General features: G+C 44.7%; 1 long non-coding RNA gene across 1 annotated transcript; it reads left to right on the top strand.

Moving 5' to 3' along the window:
- The first annotated feature begins 10,139 nt into the window (after positions 1 to 10,139).
- On the top strand, positions 10,140 to 11,515 carry LOC145404689 (uncharacterized). Its single transcript, XR_013898214.1, has 3 exons — positions 10,140 to 10,202; positions 10,807 to 10,854; positions 11,477 to 11,515. It is a non-coding gene; the product is annotated as an uncharacterized LOC145404689 (long non-coding RNA).
- The last annotated feature ends 5,827 nt before the right edge of the window (positions 11,516 to 17,342 follow it).

The raw sequence follows: 17,342 nt of genomic DNA, 5'->3' as shown, positions 1-17,342 counted from the left end.
CTGGCCATCTCCTGATGAAGGCGGGAGCGGCTACCGGCCATCTCCTGGTTACCTCCAGAGGGGCTACCGGCCATCTCCTGTGGGAGGGTCGAGTGGCTACAGGCCGTCTCTTAAACCCACTCCGTCCTGACCGATTTTCCACCACTGACTCCCCCCAATCCCAACCAATTTTGGATTTTTTTTGGGGGGGGGCTCAAACCCCTGCTTTTGGTGAGAAACATCGAAAATTCATAGAGAAATCGCTCACCTGAGGTTTAGAATACTTGATACAGCTAGCAGTACTCATTACCTTACTGGGTTTTCTATCAGGCTGGCTCCAAAGAAAACGAGTTCTGTGGGAGGGTAACTATTCCACACCACTCATAAACAGTATTTATTTATTTATTTATTTATTTGGTATGAATTTATATGTAGTACATGAGTATATTGGTTTTCACAGAGTAATATAGGCAATCTGAGCATTGTTTCACTCACTAACACATCAACATGCCTGATCTTTTTTGGCGACAGTACCTGATCATCATTTCTGACTTTTTCCCCCTCTAATGCTACGTAAACTTTGTCCTCCACATTGTCATTGATTGGGGAATCACTCTGGCCCTGAATGTCTTTATTGACCAGGTCACTGATAACAGGTGAATTCCCGAGACAATGGCACGCGGAGGGGGGGAGGTCATGTGGGGTAAGGCATTGTCCCTGCCTGGCATCTTGTAGAGGAAAGTGTCCCATTTATACGTACCAAAAATCACGTGCAAAAATTGAAAATTGAGCAAATTATGAACCTTGCAATTGCACGACATACTGGTACGTTGATGGGATTAGCTGTGACAAAACGTTGCGACGTACCCATACATCAATGGGACACCTCGGGTTAAAGGCACCTTCAGAGCGGCTTCTGGCCGTCTCCTGACGAAGGCAGGAACAGATACAGGCCGTCTCCTCATTACCTTCATAGCGGCTGCAGGCCATCTCCTGTAGGAGGGTTGAGCAGCTACTGGCCATCTCAGGGGTGCTGACTTGAGCTAAAGTAATAGCCCCACCCCGTGATTGTTGGTGGTCGCCCGGAAGGTAGTCTCTTTTTCCTGGTATGGTGATGGCGGGCAAGTTATGGGTCATAGGGGCGCACGGCCCAGGTGGACTTATGTCCCTGTCACTTGGAGTCAAGTCGTGCTCTATTGACCCCTCTGTAGGCTCCTTCTGGGGGTGTTGGTATAATACGCGCCTCCGCCGCCGGACCCCCCACCCTGCCACCCCCCACCCCGCTATGGAGCCGCAGCCCTACCCCCACCCCAGGAGGACACCACGGTGGGCCAGGTGAGTGCAGGACTGGCGTCGGGGCGCCCCTACCTTGAGTCCCCCTTCCACTCAACCTACCCAACTGCGACAATGCAGGAATGAGACATGGCCTCACGGACGGAGCAGCCCTCACCAGGATCAGGGTGGGACTGCTCCAGATACAGTCCCAAGCAACACCGTGGTAATGGCCATCATACGTACTAGGGAGGGAGCGGCCACCTTACGCCCCTCAGTTACTTCCCCCTGTAGCTCCACGGTAATGGCCACCGTATGTACCGGGGAGAGAGCGGCCACCATACGCCCCTCAGCTACAGCCATATCTGGAGACCGCCTTGGTGTGCTAGTAATTGAGCACACACTGACAGGCAAAGGCATAAGGAGTGGAACCATGACAACGGCCACCGTACGTGTCGGGGAGGGAACCGTACATCCCTCATCCACCTCCTCCTCCTAAGGGAGTAGCTCCGTGGTAATGGCCACCATACGAACCGGGGAGGGAACAGCCACCGTACACCCCTCACTACTTCCCGTTGGGCAGGCAGAGCCACGACAATGGCCACTGTACGTGTCGGGTAGGGAATGGCCACCGTACGTCTCTCATCTGCCTCTTCCTCCTTCGGGAGCAGCTCCACGGTAACAGCCACCATACCGGGGAAGGAACGGCCACCGTACGTCCTTCTCCTGCTGCCCTTAGAGACTGTGGAACCGCAACAACAGCCACTGTATATGTTGGGGAAGGGACGGCCACCATACGCCCTTCGTCTGCAGTCTCGAGTGTTCTCCAGGAGGGGAAGGTCCCTTGCACGGCCGGCTCACTTCCTCTCGGCTGCGTGGGATGCCTTTTGTTCTTTCCCTCCGGGTGTGGTTCCCTGGAGGCACTGCCATTCCAAGAGTGGTGGCGAGGTCCTGTTCCTGCCCTGCAGCCGGTCCCTGGGCGACGCTGACCCCTGACGGATGCCCCACAGAAGAGGTGCTGCAGTCTGTTCCTGATGGCACCCCACTCGGTAGGTGACCGCAGCACCAGGCCTCCCAGGGCCAGCCTGCGGACCCCAAGGCGGGACCGCTCAGGCCCCACTCCCCGTCGGCCCTCCGCCCGGAGTAAGAGGCGGCAGGCCCGACTCCTGAAGCTGTTTGGCCCCAGTCCTGAGGGGCACCTACCAGGTCGAGGCCCCCAGACGGAAGGGCTTCCCTGCTCCCCCGCTACGAAACACAACTGGGCAGTGACGCCCCCGAGAGCTGTTCATTGCTTTCTACAGGAAAGCTCTACCGAGGGGCCCCCTCCCACGCCCGGGCACCACCTCTGCTAACCCCAGGAATAAGCAGTCCAGTGACGACATCTCCCACCTCTCAAGTCGTGTCAGAGACTAAGCAAATGTGACAGTAGTGAGTGTGACAGTAAAGCAGAAACAATATATTAGAAAATGACAGCCATTGCATATGAACATAAAGGCTGAAACCATTGGTCAGTGAATACGAGTAGCAAGACAGATGTGATATATCAAGGTACTGTGTCTATACCCAAGCCCAACGAAACCAGGGAAATGTATCAGTGGCGGACGGAGACTAACTAAGACCAGCCAATAAAGACAGAACCAGCAAACAGTGTCGCAACTCGGGTACAGACATTGCACCCATGTGATATGTATAGTAATTGTAATGCTAGATGTGTAAGGCTCGACTTCCCATTCCTCAGACACCTAACACGTAGTGGGATTCTATTTCGAGACCGTGGCTTAGGACAAATAAGAGAGAGGTAGGGCACAAAAACTCCAGGCAATAACCTTACACATGTATTACTCAGTCAGACAAGGGACAACAGCAGATGTTACAAACACAATATTTGGTGGATCACAAACACTTATACCTAAATAATTAGTATCTCACAGGATACTACAGGAGAATACACTAAAATAACACTCGAGGCGGAGTATGCAGAGTTAGTACAGTCCAAGGTCTCTGAGTGCGTGGAGTGGGAGATGAGGCTCACTAGGGAAGGGTGTAAGGCACTGGGGTCTAATTGTGATTATGGCAGTATGAGGTGGAGTTTACTGGTAGCGTGTTCACTTTACTATTTTCTGAGGGCAGGGGCTTTTGATTAATTATTAATACAAACTCCACGGCTTGGGTGTTTCTCTTATTGTGATATGATGGGTATTGTGCATTGGTCTTATTCACTTAGCACTTTGGTTCTATATGGACTATTCACTGTACCGTCTTGTCACTGTTAGACCATCATCATTCCAATTTTGCTTAAAACAATTGGTCTGGTACTATGAATGCACTTTATTGTCTCGCCACTGTTGTACTACAGTAGGATCATAGTCACCGTCTCATGGGTCACTGGGCGGCAGGTGTGGCGGGGAGACAATCCGGCTACACTTCTGCCAGGGCAGGGGCACCGCCAGGAGAGGCCATACCGAGAGGGCACGGGACCACGTGCAGGGACTTCTTCTCTTGTCCAGGGCTGCAGGTGATGAAGGGGCCCATACTTTCCGGGCTGGGGACTGGAGTGTGGCCCTCAGTACTGGGGCTAAACAATTGCCTGAACCTCTCGTTCAGGTTCCTGCCAGAGGTAGAGCTCCTCCGCCGTTGAGGCGTATGGAGTTCCCGCCTGGGCATTCTGGGGAGGGCCTGGGGTTCCTGAGGGCTGTGGCCCCCAGAGCTAGGCGGCGCTGACAGGGAGGGGCTGCGGCACCAGTCTGCATCAGGGTCCATCAGGTGGGTCTTCTCCAGGGCCAGTCGTAGGAAGCAGAGGCCGGGGGAAGCTATAGGGCCTCTCCAGTACTCCTCTACTTCCTCTGCATCGGGGATCAAGGAACTTGTCTCACGCTGGGGTGGCGGGGCTGCTCTCTGCCGCTTCTGGCCATGGGGCCCGGCTACTGGCCATGGCTTCCCAGGGGCGCGACCACAAGGCGCTGAGGCCAGGCTACTGGCTGTGGCCTGAGAGGGTGAATAACTGCCAGCAAACCCAGGGACACCTTTGGAGCGGCTACCAGCCGTCTGACGAAGGCGGGAGCAGCTGCAGGCCGACTCCTTCAGCAGGAATGAGGAGCGGTTACAGGCTGACTCGGGCAACACCTTCGGAGCGGCTACAGGCCGACTCAGGGGCAACACCTTCGGAGTGGCTACTGGCTGTCTGACGAAGGCAGGAGCGGCTACAGGCCGACTCCTGCGGGAGGGGTGTCGAGCGGCTACAGGCCGACCCAGGGGCAACGCCTTCGGAATGGCTACAGGCCGACTCCTTCAGGAGGGGGTGTGGAGCGACTACCGGCCGTCTCTGGAAGGACACCTTATGCCGAAGGCGGGAGCGGCTACCGGCCGTCTCCTGGTTACCCTCAGGTTGGCTACTGGCTGATTCCTTAGCAAGGGGAGGGAGGCTACTGGCCGTCCCAAGAGGGAAGACACCTTCAGAGAGACTACCGGCCGTCTCCTGAAGAAGGTGGGAGTTGCTACAAACCGACTTGTTAGGGGCACTAGCAGGAGCTGGACAGACAGCTCCACCCCGCGGTTGGTTGGTGGAAACTCGCCCGGAAGGTAGTGCAGGATTCCTGCTATGGTGACGGCGGGCAGACTCCGAGTCATAGGGGCATACGGCCCGGGCTGACTTGGGCCGTTGTCGCACCGAGTCTCAGTGCGCTGCTGCTGCTCCTCTGTGGGGTCCTTGTGGAGGTGTCTGGGATTTCACAGGGGCACTATGCTGAATTCCTGGTGGAGGTGGTTGGACGTTCCAAGGGACGCTATGCTGTATTTCAGTAATACTGACCAACCTGGCACCTCACTCCACCTACATATAGTGTATCCTGACGAGTGTACTAAATGACAATTATGCCTTAACTGTTAACACCTACATTGTGCCCTAGTGACCTGTAATATCTATGTATATTAATGAAGTTGTATTTTGGCCCCGACATCATTAGTGCTTGTGGACACATTATAATAACAACTCTGTCACCCTGTCCATACTTTATCCAGTATATCTGTTCTTGTATTGTAAGGAGTTCGAATTAAGACAATAGATGTGCTAAGGTATACTGCAGAGTTTTTATGCCCTGTTCCTTTGTGAGTGCTTTACTTCCGTCTAGACAGAGGACCCCGCTCAGTCGCGGCGTTTTTATGACGAGGTCGGAAACACCCAGCGGGCCAGCATAACAGTTGGGCTGTCCTCCATAAGACTGTTCAGCATTTTAGGTTGTATATTATAGATGAAGTAACGAAGGGCATGGTATAGACTGTAGACTGTGACACTGTGTAGTAGTGGTGGGAAAAACATTCGAACCTTCACAGGACCTCGAGACCACCCTGCTACGAAAGTCTGAATTCCTGCCACAGTCACTAACTGTGTTCGTATGCGTCCAGTTGCGACTTAACTTAGTTTTGTTATTAGTTTCGTTCAGGTTTATCTCTAGTAATTTAAAAGGCACATATTTATCATTAAAGATATCGTTGCTTTAATTTTTATTTGCATAATCCGGTATCTTAAAATAAATGAGGGCCTTGGTTGGAATACAAAGTCAAATCGGTGCACGTTCATACAACGGGTATTGGCCAATCAGCGCACGAGAGCATCGCGCAGTGTTACCAAATCCACCTGTCCTCAGCTGGCAAAATCAGTGCGTCAGACTCCGTGAAATCGAGTATAGTTGAGGGTAACACGAGAGCTAAGTCGTTGTGTACATATACACACAGTAAGTGCGCAACAGTGTCAGAGAACTATTAATCATGACTGTGCTTTGGCTAAATGACAGTTTGGACGCTTGTTGGGCGCGATTTAGGGAAGGAATGGGAACCAATCCTGGCAACACTGATCCCCTCACACAGTCATTAGTCATTACGGTCTGGCAGATAGTCTTATCATCAGTGTGGCTGTGAGATTACACTGACTTTGTAAGTTATTCATCATAATCAAACCCCTATTTCCCGCACAAGGATGGAGAATTTCAAACGTAATGGGCTCACACACTTTTCACTTCAAGTGACGTCTTAAGCCGCGCATATACAGTATATATATATATATATATATATATATATATATATATATATATATATATATATATATATATTCCAGCGACCGGGTGGGATTAAAGTAAAATAATACCATATATATATATATATATATATATATATATATATATATTTCTGAAGCATTTTTGTAGGAGAGCTCTCGTACATAAAATTTACAAGGATATATATTTTTTCTCAGTAAGCGTAATATTCAATGTGAAATGCAGAAATGCGTAGAAGGTTGCGGCCGTCACACACAATATCGCCCTTTAGGTTAATTCGCCACATATGTCAGTCCGTCACTAATCGCTCGTCCCAACTGTTTTAATCTAATGACCTAACGTAACATAACAATTTAACCTAACCTAATTCAACCAAACCTAACGTAATTTACACCAATTTAACCTACCCAAACGATATGGTGACGAATGAGTTTTGGGTCAGAATCGACTCGGTGCTTTCCGCGGACGTCCTCGCCGACGTCAACAAACCAAAAGTCGATATTAGTGTTAGGCGATACTCGAATTTTTCCATAATCGATTATTTCGCTTACTTTTGTGGTCAGTAATCGATTAATTTTCGATTACTTTTACCTTGAAGTAGATAATATATGGGTGTATTAGTACGGTACAGTACAAGGTATGGCTTCAGTGTAGGCTCTCTCTTGCATTCAGCCAAGCATTAAGATGAAGATCTTCGAAAAGTGAAAACATTATTAATAGTTGAAAACTTAATAAGTAATCAGATCTGCTGAGCTACCCGCCACACAGTCGCACGACTCCCACACAGCTGGCAGCTGTTCAGGCACTGCAGTTCACAGTTGCGCACCCGCCTCTGTCTACACTGTACACAGTAGTACACAGGAATTGTACTCGTATGAGTTTATTGAATTAGATTTGTCTTCTCCAGTGTTTGAGGCCCCGGCTTTTTATTCTACTCGTACATGCACGCCGTTCTCAGCTACCTCTTTTTCACACATCTTTTATGAATTATTGCATTTACTATATAATAGATTAATCTGTAATGGCTGATGTCCATTGAAATGCATGAGTCTGTAATATATTTAATGTGTATTGTATGCTGGGAGTAACTGTTGGTAATCGATTACTGGGAACTACAATTGATTGTGAAAAATTTTACATCGTAATCGATTATGCCCACTACTAGTTGGAATAACTTTGAACAAACCAAAGTTCAGTAACATAACTACTTTCACAGAATTTGGGGTGTGAATGAATTAGACAATCTTTAGGGTAGAGGTATGTGGTACTTGAAGCAGCAGAAGGACCTTACCAATTCAACTCATATTCCTCCAGTTCATTTTCTATATAATTCTATTTTCAGGGTGGGGGGCATGGTAGCTCAGTGGCAGAGCATCGAGCTCGGGGCCGGGTGGTCGTAAGTTTGAGCCGCGCCCGGATCTGCCGTGCCAGGAGGGGTAGCGCTCTCCTGTAAGCTAACGGGGCTATATGGCCTTATAGGCTTTCTATTTTACGAAGGCAGTTTGGGTGGGGCCTCCTAAGACCTCACACAGCTAGCTCTATTGCCACAACGTTGCCACACACGTGATTCCCCCCCCCCTCTCTCTCTCTCATATTGATATATTAATTGCTAATTTTATTTTCTTCATTTTTATCTCTTGTTTTGAATTTTGATGGGCAAGCTTCCATGACAGGAGACTAACCGAGTATGAGCCACACACACAAGGCTATCTCCCGTGTCACTACACTTGACAACGTCGCAAAATCAACTTTGACAAGTCTTATCGGATTTATACTATACTATAGATTTTTTTTTAATTACATCTATACAGAGTATTTAAAATTCATATATAAGTAGGTAGTAACTTAAAATAGGAGAGAGAGAGAGAGGTGAGCAGGAGTAATTACGAGGGGTGATTAGAAAGAAATGACAGTGAGTCCATAAACTTTCATTAGCATGAAGAACTATCAAACTATGACTCACATCCCTTCAAAGTACTCCCCTCCAACCTCTATGCAGCGTTCCATTCTCTTTCTCCACTTCATGAAGCAAGCGTGGTACTCTGAAGACGGTATACTTCGGAGATCTGAATTGACGGTCCGTGCCAAGTCTTGGATGCGATGAAATTGCTTCCCAGCGATGGCAGATTTAATTTTTGGAAACAACCAAAAGTCACAGGGAGCCAGGTCAGGGGAGTAGGGTGGGTGGGGGAGCAGAGTTATACCTTGTTGTTCCAGGTACTGCATAGTGAGGCGAGCTTTGTGGGGTGCAGCATTGTCGTGGTGCAGCAAAAGGCGAGACCGACGGTGGGTTGGTGCGGTGTTGGCCTTGTGTTCCAAGACTTGTGGAAGGACCTGGTCTGTGTAGGAATGGGCTGTGATAGTGGACTTTTCAGGCATCACATCCACGCATATTGGTCCTTGAGAATTGAAAAGGATGGTGAAAAGGCGCTTCTGGCTGCGAAATCCTTCCTTCAAAATCTGAGGTCGAGGGTCTTCATCGCCCAACCACACCATGTTTGACTGCTTGTCACGGGTTGTGAAGAATGAAATCCAACACTCATCTCCAGTAGCAACATCTGAGAACCGTTTTGGACCATTTGGTTCAAATTCAGCAAGCCAGACACAACAAATCCACACCCGTTCAGCCTTTTGCTCATCAGTCAACAAATGGGGTATCCATCGACAACACTTCTTCCTCAGGTGTAATTGTTCATGCACGATGTCATATGCACTCCCATAACTGATATCAAGCTCCAAGGCTAAGAACCTAAGAGTTACAGTTGGATCCTCGTCAACGATGGACCGTGCACGGACAATTGTTGCTTCGGTCACGGATGTCCGGGGGCGTCCAGAGCGTTGTTCATCTTTCATTTCAGTTTTTCCTGCTGTGAAAGCACGAATCCAGCGGGAAACAGTTTCCAGGGAAGGAGTAGTGTCTGGATAAACTTGTAATAATTCCCCTCGAATCTCTGTTGCTTTCTTTCCCAGTTTCCACCTCGTAAAAATGTAGAACCTGCAGTCTTCTTTCGAGTAATCCATGTTTCTGGCCAGAGAGCAAAAACAAGAGTGAAGCATTCACTCACAACAATAAAACAAGAAAAGTCAGGCATACGGCTACAAGTTCAAACTCGTAAGGACAGGCAACTCTGCACTCTCCTTGCTCCCCTACCTCCCATCATTCAAGGTTTTCATGTTATAGCACGAACTGTCATTACTTTCTGATCACCCTTCGTACACGTGTGTGGCAGCGGTGATGTGGCAACAGAGCTAGTGGTGTGAGGGCTTAGGCTGCCCCACCCAAACTGCCTTCATAAAATAGAACACCTGTAGTTGCCTAGCTGGGGGAATTCATTTCTCTATTTATTTTTAGGGTGGTAAATTACCTTATCCTCCAGAAAGATTTTCCATTTTCATCATCACGTTCTTTATGCCATACCTAAGGCTGTTTTGTGTACAGCATAATGAAAGACTCTTAACGTACTGAAAGATGGATTTCGTTTCCCAACTGGATGCAAGGGTAGGTTAGGTTAGGTTAGGTTGAGTTAGGTCAGGTTAGATCAAATTACTAGGTGGTTATACTAGCTTAGGCTAACCATTAGACTGCCACAAACCAGTTTAGTGGCTTGACTGGTTCACTGCCACAAGCCACAGTACTGGCTTTGTCGGTTCGCTGCCAGATTAAGCCAGTTTTTTGGCTTTAGGTTTTTTATAAATCAATCCAGGAGTAATGTAAAACTTTCCAAACCTTCTGCAATAGTTATCAGAATTTTAACAGAGGTATCAGACATCATGTTGCAAAAAATTAAGTGGTAGCTAATACTTCATTATTGATGTTTCAGACATTATCCTGCCAATTCCAAATGAAGTGATAGTAAGGTAACAATTTATGCATTTTTCATCGCAACACCCGAAGTTTCTTAGGTGGGTCCGGACACTACCCTAGATGCTCTGTTTGTATGAATTCGAAACCTGATCTATATTTCTACATTGTATGTTTATATTTTCATTAACTGGATATCTTACGTTATGTGAAATTATTACATGAAATAATGAAGATGGTTTTTTCGTGTTCTGTTTTTCAAGAGAAAAAAAGGAATGCAAATGAACTTCATCAGCTTACAAACTAAAATATGACAACAGTCATAGTGACACTGCATTATAAATATTCGTAGAAGCAAAGAGAATTTTTTTTTTTTTTTCTACCATTGTATCTTATAAGCAGTCATAAATATAATTCTGATATACTTATAGACGAGAATTATTTTATTGATGAGTGTTGGGGTCTGTACTTTGTGTTTGCATGTTATACTTTTTTTCTTTTCTTTTTTTCGCTAACTCCTATTGATTACTACTATGCTTATTTCTTTCCTTGCACCCCCATTCCAACTTTTTGTTTACTTCAAAATTACTGCTTCCAGATTATCGTAATATTCTTTCAACTCCTTTTCTCGTCCTCACTAGCTTACATCACCTTTCATCTTCCCTTCTACCTTTTGTCTATTACCAGTTTCATCTATTTCCCTAGTGATCCAGCATTTTCCACCAAGTAATGGATGGTGGATCATAAAAACAGGTAAAAATATAATACAAATGATTTTATTTCATATATGTATTATAAGAGATAATTATCCAGATTCATTACCCTACCGGAAAAAATCAATTACCATCTCAGAAAACAACGATGATAAGGTTTCTACACTGCTAAAATCCGCATGATAAAAAAAGCAGTGAACTTTACCTAAATAAATCCTGTGTTTTAATCCAGTAGGGTGTCACATACAGAATGTAAAGATAATAGGGAAAATTCTTTTTTTTCTTTGTGTATAAGAATAATTGTAACAAAAATATATTTCCTGCTCTATAACGTAAGAATCATGTAACCATTTTTGTTGCATGAATATCAGGCCCATTCACAGAAATAACTTGAATTATATATCTATATATATGTGGGTTGTGGAGTTGCATAATGTCAAATAATCCAGTTGTAATATATTTTGTGGCTGAAATACACAGTGGTCTAGTGACAATGATACGGTATTCACGACTGTGATACATGTGATGACTTAGTGTTGGTATTGATGATATCTGTGGAACCAGGTAACACACAGCCCCACATCACACTACATGTGTAGCTAGACCGTACACGGTGGTCATGGTCTGCCACACAGTCTCTGAATTTTTCTTTCTCTTTCCAGTTTCTCTAATTGATGAACTGAAGCTGTGGACGCCATGTCATCTGTGTTCAGGGAATCTAGTAAGCGCCTTTCCTCTGGTCTTTTTGTCTTAGAGTTTCTCTTGTTTGGTTTGTAAGAAGAGACCAGGTCTTCAAACACTCCCCCCATGTGTTCCAGTCTGGACAAGTCTTGCCTGCTGGTGTTTTTTTTATACAGTATGTAGCTGTTCAGCATAGCTGTGCCAAAGAAGTTTAAGGCTACTCTGCTTGTCCACTTACTGAACGTCGTTCATGTGGGTAGGAGTGGTACTTGTTGCCTTTGTTGTCCACACCACCTATTACTGTATTCTGTTGTACTCCCTCACAATCTGGGGCTACCTTGACAAAAGAACTGGTTCGGCCATCTTTGTACTTCACACAGAGTAGGTTACCTTGCCACCATTTAGCTGTCTGATTGTTCTGAATCCGGGTTACCTTCAAACTTTTTGGTACCGTAGTCCAACTCTGTTTCGCTTCACTGTTCCACTCGCCGTTGTGTCTCATTGGTAGAGGTGTCTGAGGAGGTTCGGCAAAGTGAAATAGCTGTCTAGACCAACATTATAGCCCTCATCTAACAGCCCTTCTTGATCTAGGAGTCTGAATGTCGTGGCATATGTTACATTCCTGTTATGCTGAGCTGGCAAATCAGATTGACCTTCATATACTTCAAAAGTTTGGGTATAGCTAGAGGCAGTGTCACATAGACACCAAAGCTTTCCAGATCGAGCGTGATGTTCATTTGGCATGTACTGTCACAGATGAGGGGTTTTCCCTTTGAAGCCAATCATGCTCTCATCCAGTGAAATAGCCATACTTGGTTGAAAATAATGAGCAAAAAAAAATGGGTTAAAGTGGTCAATAAGTGGTTGTATTTTGTGAAGAATAAGCCTTCCTTGGGCTGGTAGAGAGTTATTACTGAAGTGAAGAAATTTTAATAGGAGTTGGAATCTGTTGCGGTTGAAGTGTCGAGGAAACCAAGGGGTCGCTAAATTGGGGCTTGTGGTCGTCCAGTGACTTTCATTGCTTGGTTTTCTGATTAGTCCCATACTGATAACTAGACCAAGGAATGCTCTGATTTTTTGTGGGCTGGAATGTTCTTGGATCCACTGATGCACTTGGTGTTAGTGATGTACTGATCATTGTATTTGTTGGTTTCTTGGACCATATTGTTTATTACTGCATATGTGAAGAAAAGATTGAAGAAATCTATTGGCTTTTGGTGGTAGGTGGAATGTTTTGTGGTCCTGGTGTTAGTGTGAACACAACAGTTTTGGGTCTGGCTTCAGTACCTCTTATATGCTGCCATTCTCCTTCGTTTGTAGTGTCAGTGTTGGAGTCCTTGTCTAACCACTCGTCATCATCATCATGTGTAACATCTTCATGAGCATCATCGGTAGCTTCTCACATGCCAGAGTTACTGCTGTAGGGCAGACAAGGGTCTTCAGGGTCAGACTGCGAGGACATTATTTTCCAGTGTGGCTTTTCTCAATACTATATTTTAATTTTCTTTTATCAAATTGCACACACACACACACACACACACACACACACACACACACACACACACACAGTGTGTGTATATATATATATATATATATATATATATATATATACTGTATATATATACTATCTATCTATCTATATATATATATATATATATATATATATATACTAATATATACTAATATACTAATATATATATATATATATATATATATATATATATATTACTGATATATTGTATATATATATATATATATATATATATATATATATATATATATATATATATATTACTGATATATTGTATATATATATATATATATATATATATATATATATATATATATATATATATATATACATAAAGAGCCTCTGTGGTACTGTGGTAAAGTGTGCGTTTTTGCACAATGAAGAACGAGGGTTTGCGCTTCACCAGGGTAATAAACTTTGGGAGCGTTCTTCTGGCCATGTACTGCATTGGTGGACATAAGGGGTGCTGTGGTTGAATCAGTGTTGCATACTATAACGTATGCTTGCACCCAGTCGGCTTGCGCGGGCCGATTACACCTGGTTCACAGACTACACACACATCCAAAGCCACTCCAGCACTACAATTACACTTACAATCTCACCCTACATACAATCTCTACCAGACAGCCTAAGCCACTTGGTCGAGATACATTGGCTGTATCGTCCCGACTTCAGTCGGGATAGGCCGGTCCTGCAGTGGACACTCAAATGGCTGATGAGATGAGATGAGATATATATCCATCCATCCATCATCCAATCCTACATTGCCCTATGAGGAGCTTAGGAGCCCAGGGCTAGGCAGTTGGTCCTGACATTTAAGATGAGAGTGAAAAAAAATAAATAAATATATATATATATATATATATATATATATATATATATCTATATATATATATATATATATATATATATATATATATCTATATATATATATATATATATATATATATATATATATATATATATTGAGATGCGTTGCACTTACTGTATATCCCTTCTACATCCAGATTTCAATTGGGTGCATATGGTCACAAATGCAGTATGTACCAAGGTACATCTGTCCACCTAAATCATTTGATAGCAAAAAACAAATTGCTTTATCACCATTACTAGAAATCTACGGTCATAATGAGAGAGAGAGAGAGAGAGAGAGAGAGAGAGAGAGAGAGAGAGAGAGAGAGAGAGAGACTAGAGATAAGAAAAAGAACAAAAAGAAAAGGAGGAGGAGGGGGCCCTATTGTAGTAATAGTAATAGTACTAGGACTAGTGGCAGTAGTACTACTACTACAACCAGCAGCAGCAGCAGCAGCTGTAGTAGTAGTAGTAGTAATAGTTGTAGAAGTGCTTGTACTAGTACCACTATTACCCCTAGTACTAGTAGATACTACTACTTACTTCTGGGGGCACGGTAGCTCAGTGGTAGAGCATCGAGCTTGTGGCCGGGGGGTTGCAAGTTCAAGCCTCGCCTGGGGCTACCGTTGCTGGGAGGGGTAGCTCCCTCCTGTAACTTAGCGGGGCTATATGGCCTTTGCTGCCTAGCTCGGGGAATTCATTTTCCATTTTACTACCGACTTCTATTACTAGTACTCCTAGTACTGGTACAGTTAGTAATCCTAGTATTAGTACTACTTGTAACAGTGCTAGTACAAAATGTATAAGTAATACTAGTACTAGTATTACTTGTACTAGTACTGGTACTCGTCTTAGTCTATTACTACTACTAGTTTAGTACTAGTGTTAGTTCTAATACTGTTACTACTATATACTAGTAATGGTGGTACTAGTAGTACTTGTACTAGTACTAGTTCTGTTACTAGTACTAGTCTAGAACTAGTGCTAGTATTAGTACTACTAGGAAGTAGTACTAGCATTAGTACTAGGACTGCTAGTACTAACAGCACTAGTACTAGTACTAATACTAGTAGTAGTAGTACTAACAGTACTTACCTTGGTAGTAGTAACAGTACTTGTGCAAAATTTAGGCTAGTACTGGTACTAGGATAGTACTAATACTAGTACTAGTCTTGTTTTAGTACTAGTTCTAGTACTAGTACCACTATTAGTACCTCTACAGTAGAATTACTAGTTGTGCTAATACTAGTAGTACTACTCGTACTAGTTTAGTAGTCGTATTAGTACTACTCTTGTACTAATATGAGTACTAGTCTGGTACTAGTACTAGTACTAGTGCTAGTCTTGTACTAATACTAGTACTAGTCTTGTACTAATACTAGTACTAGTCTTGTACTAATACTAGTACTAGTCTTGTACTAATACTAGTACTAGTCTTGTACTAATACTAGCACTAGTCTGGTTCTATTCTAGTACTAGTACTAATACTAGTACTAGAGCTAAACAAGAACTAGACTAGTTCTAGTACTAGCATTAGTACCGGTAATAGTAGAAGTAATCAACTTACTTCTGAGGAGGAAGAGGAGGAGGGGGAGGAAGAGGAAGAGAGGGAGGAAGAGGAGGAGGGGGATGGGGAGAAGGGGGGGAGGAAGAGAAGGAGGGGGAGGAAGAGGAGGATGAGGAGGAGGAGGAGTGGGGAGGCAGAGGACAAGGGAGGAGATAAAGGAGGAGAGGGAAGAAGACGTAGGGAAAGAAGAGGAGGAGGGGGAGGAAAGGAAGAGGGAGTAGGAAAAGAAGAGGGAAGAAGAGAGGAGAGGAGAGGAAGAGGAAGAGGGAGGAGGAGAAGGAAGAAGAGGACGATTAAGAAAAGGAAGGGAAGAGGGAGAAGAAGGCAGAGGAGGAAAAGGAGGAGAAGAAAGAAGAAGAGGAGTAGAAAAAGAAGTAAGAGGAAGAGGAGTAGGAAAAGGAGGAGGAGGAGTAAAAAGGAGAAGGAAGAGGGAGAGGAGGAGGAGATGGAAGACAAAGAGGAGGAGGAGTAGGAGGAGAAGGAAAAGGATGAGGAGGAGACGGAAGAGGAGGAAGAAGTCATAGTACGTTATGTAGTAGGTTTGGTGTGGCGTAGGGAGATGAGTGGGCATCCTCACCTGCAGCGTATGTCAGTGCCTGGTATGACAGGCAGCGGTTGCCAGGGGGTTAACACTTAGGTTACGACAGTCCCTTCTGCCATTACGCTTGATAAATGAGTTGACACAGTGAAACATAACTAAAAACAACGGGGGAGACAAACTTCACATAAAACTTTTTTTTTACCACCCTAGAAATAATCAGAAAAATATAACAGACCATCAAGAAGAACTGATTTTGTAAGGTGCTGCTACTGCTTCAAATGAAGTGTATCTTGATCATTTTTTGTAACGAATTATATTTCTGCAGAATCTAGGTGTCAACAATGAATTTACAGTCATGAGAGAAAATCCCTGTTAAAAAGTTTCCATTTGTAGTGGGAGCTTGTCTGCACTTTCACTATATTTTCCTTGTAAAGAAACCCACATCATTTTCATTTTTGAAGGCTCCAACATGCATGCATACATTTTCTTTGGTCACCTAATGACGGCTGTTCATGCTGCTCGATCTCTGGCAGCTTCCTTATTCAGCCCCTTATCCCTTAGGTCATGCTCAGTGACCTCGTCCCATGTCTTTTTCGGTCCATCTCCCTCAACCCTACCCTCAGCATTAACACTTCTCACTTTCAGCACCCAAGTGTCATCCCCCATCCTCTCCACATGCCCAAACCACCTCAGTCTCCTCATCACAACACCTATACACTCCAATCCCGTCCTATCTCTCGACTTATCCCTTGTAAACCTAGCCCCCCCAGGCCTTGCACTCAGGGATGCACTGCACATCCACCTAATCATTGTCATTTCTGTACATTTGAGCCTATGAATATCCTCTTCCTTTGCCACCCAGGTCTCTGCCATACAGCATTACACTCCTAACACATGCTGCATACAAAGATTCCTTAGCACATGTACATCTTTTATTTCAGTCAGTTTGATTCCCTATCAGTTCCTTGGCCTCATCAACTTCCTTACCCCACTTTCTCTCACTCATTTACCAGGTACTGTATCCATTCAATTTCTTGACCTTCCATGCTGCCTCCCATCATCAAGTACAATCACAATACCCATCTCCCTACCCCAGTGATCACCATTAACAAGCAGCTCAGCATCATCTACTCACACAGATGTGAGATACTCCACTCCTCATGATTACTTACTGTCCACACCCCCACTTCACATCCCAGCTTTTGACCTCTTATAACCTCATCCATCTGCATAGTATGGTATATTGAATAGACATTGGAACTTCACACAACTCTGCTTCACTCCAACTCTGATACTGAACCATTCACATATCCACCCAGGTTAATGATACCAGAGCACCAGGAGATATCCAGAGAG

This window comes from Coenobita brevimanus, chromosome 64, assembly GCF_032717465.1.
Source record: "Coenobita brevimanus isolate Jiangsu-jjx chromosome 64, ASM3271746v2, whole genome shotgun sequence".
Lineage (NCBI taxonomy): Eukaryota > Metazoa > Arthropoda > Malacostraca > Decapoda > Coenobitidae > Coenobita > Coenobita brevimanus.
Note: the sequence above shows the minus strand (reverse complement) of the source record. Positions and strands in the feature narration are given on the sequence as shown.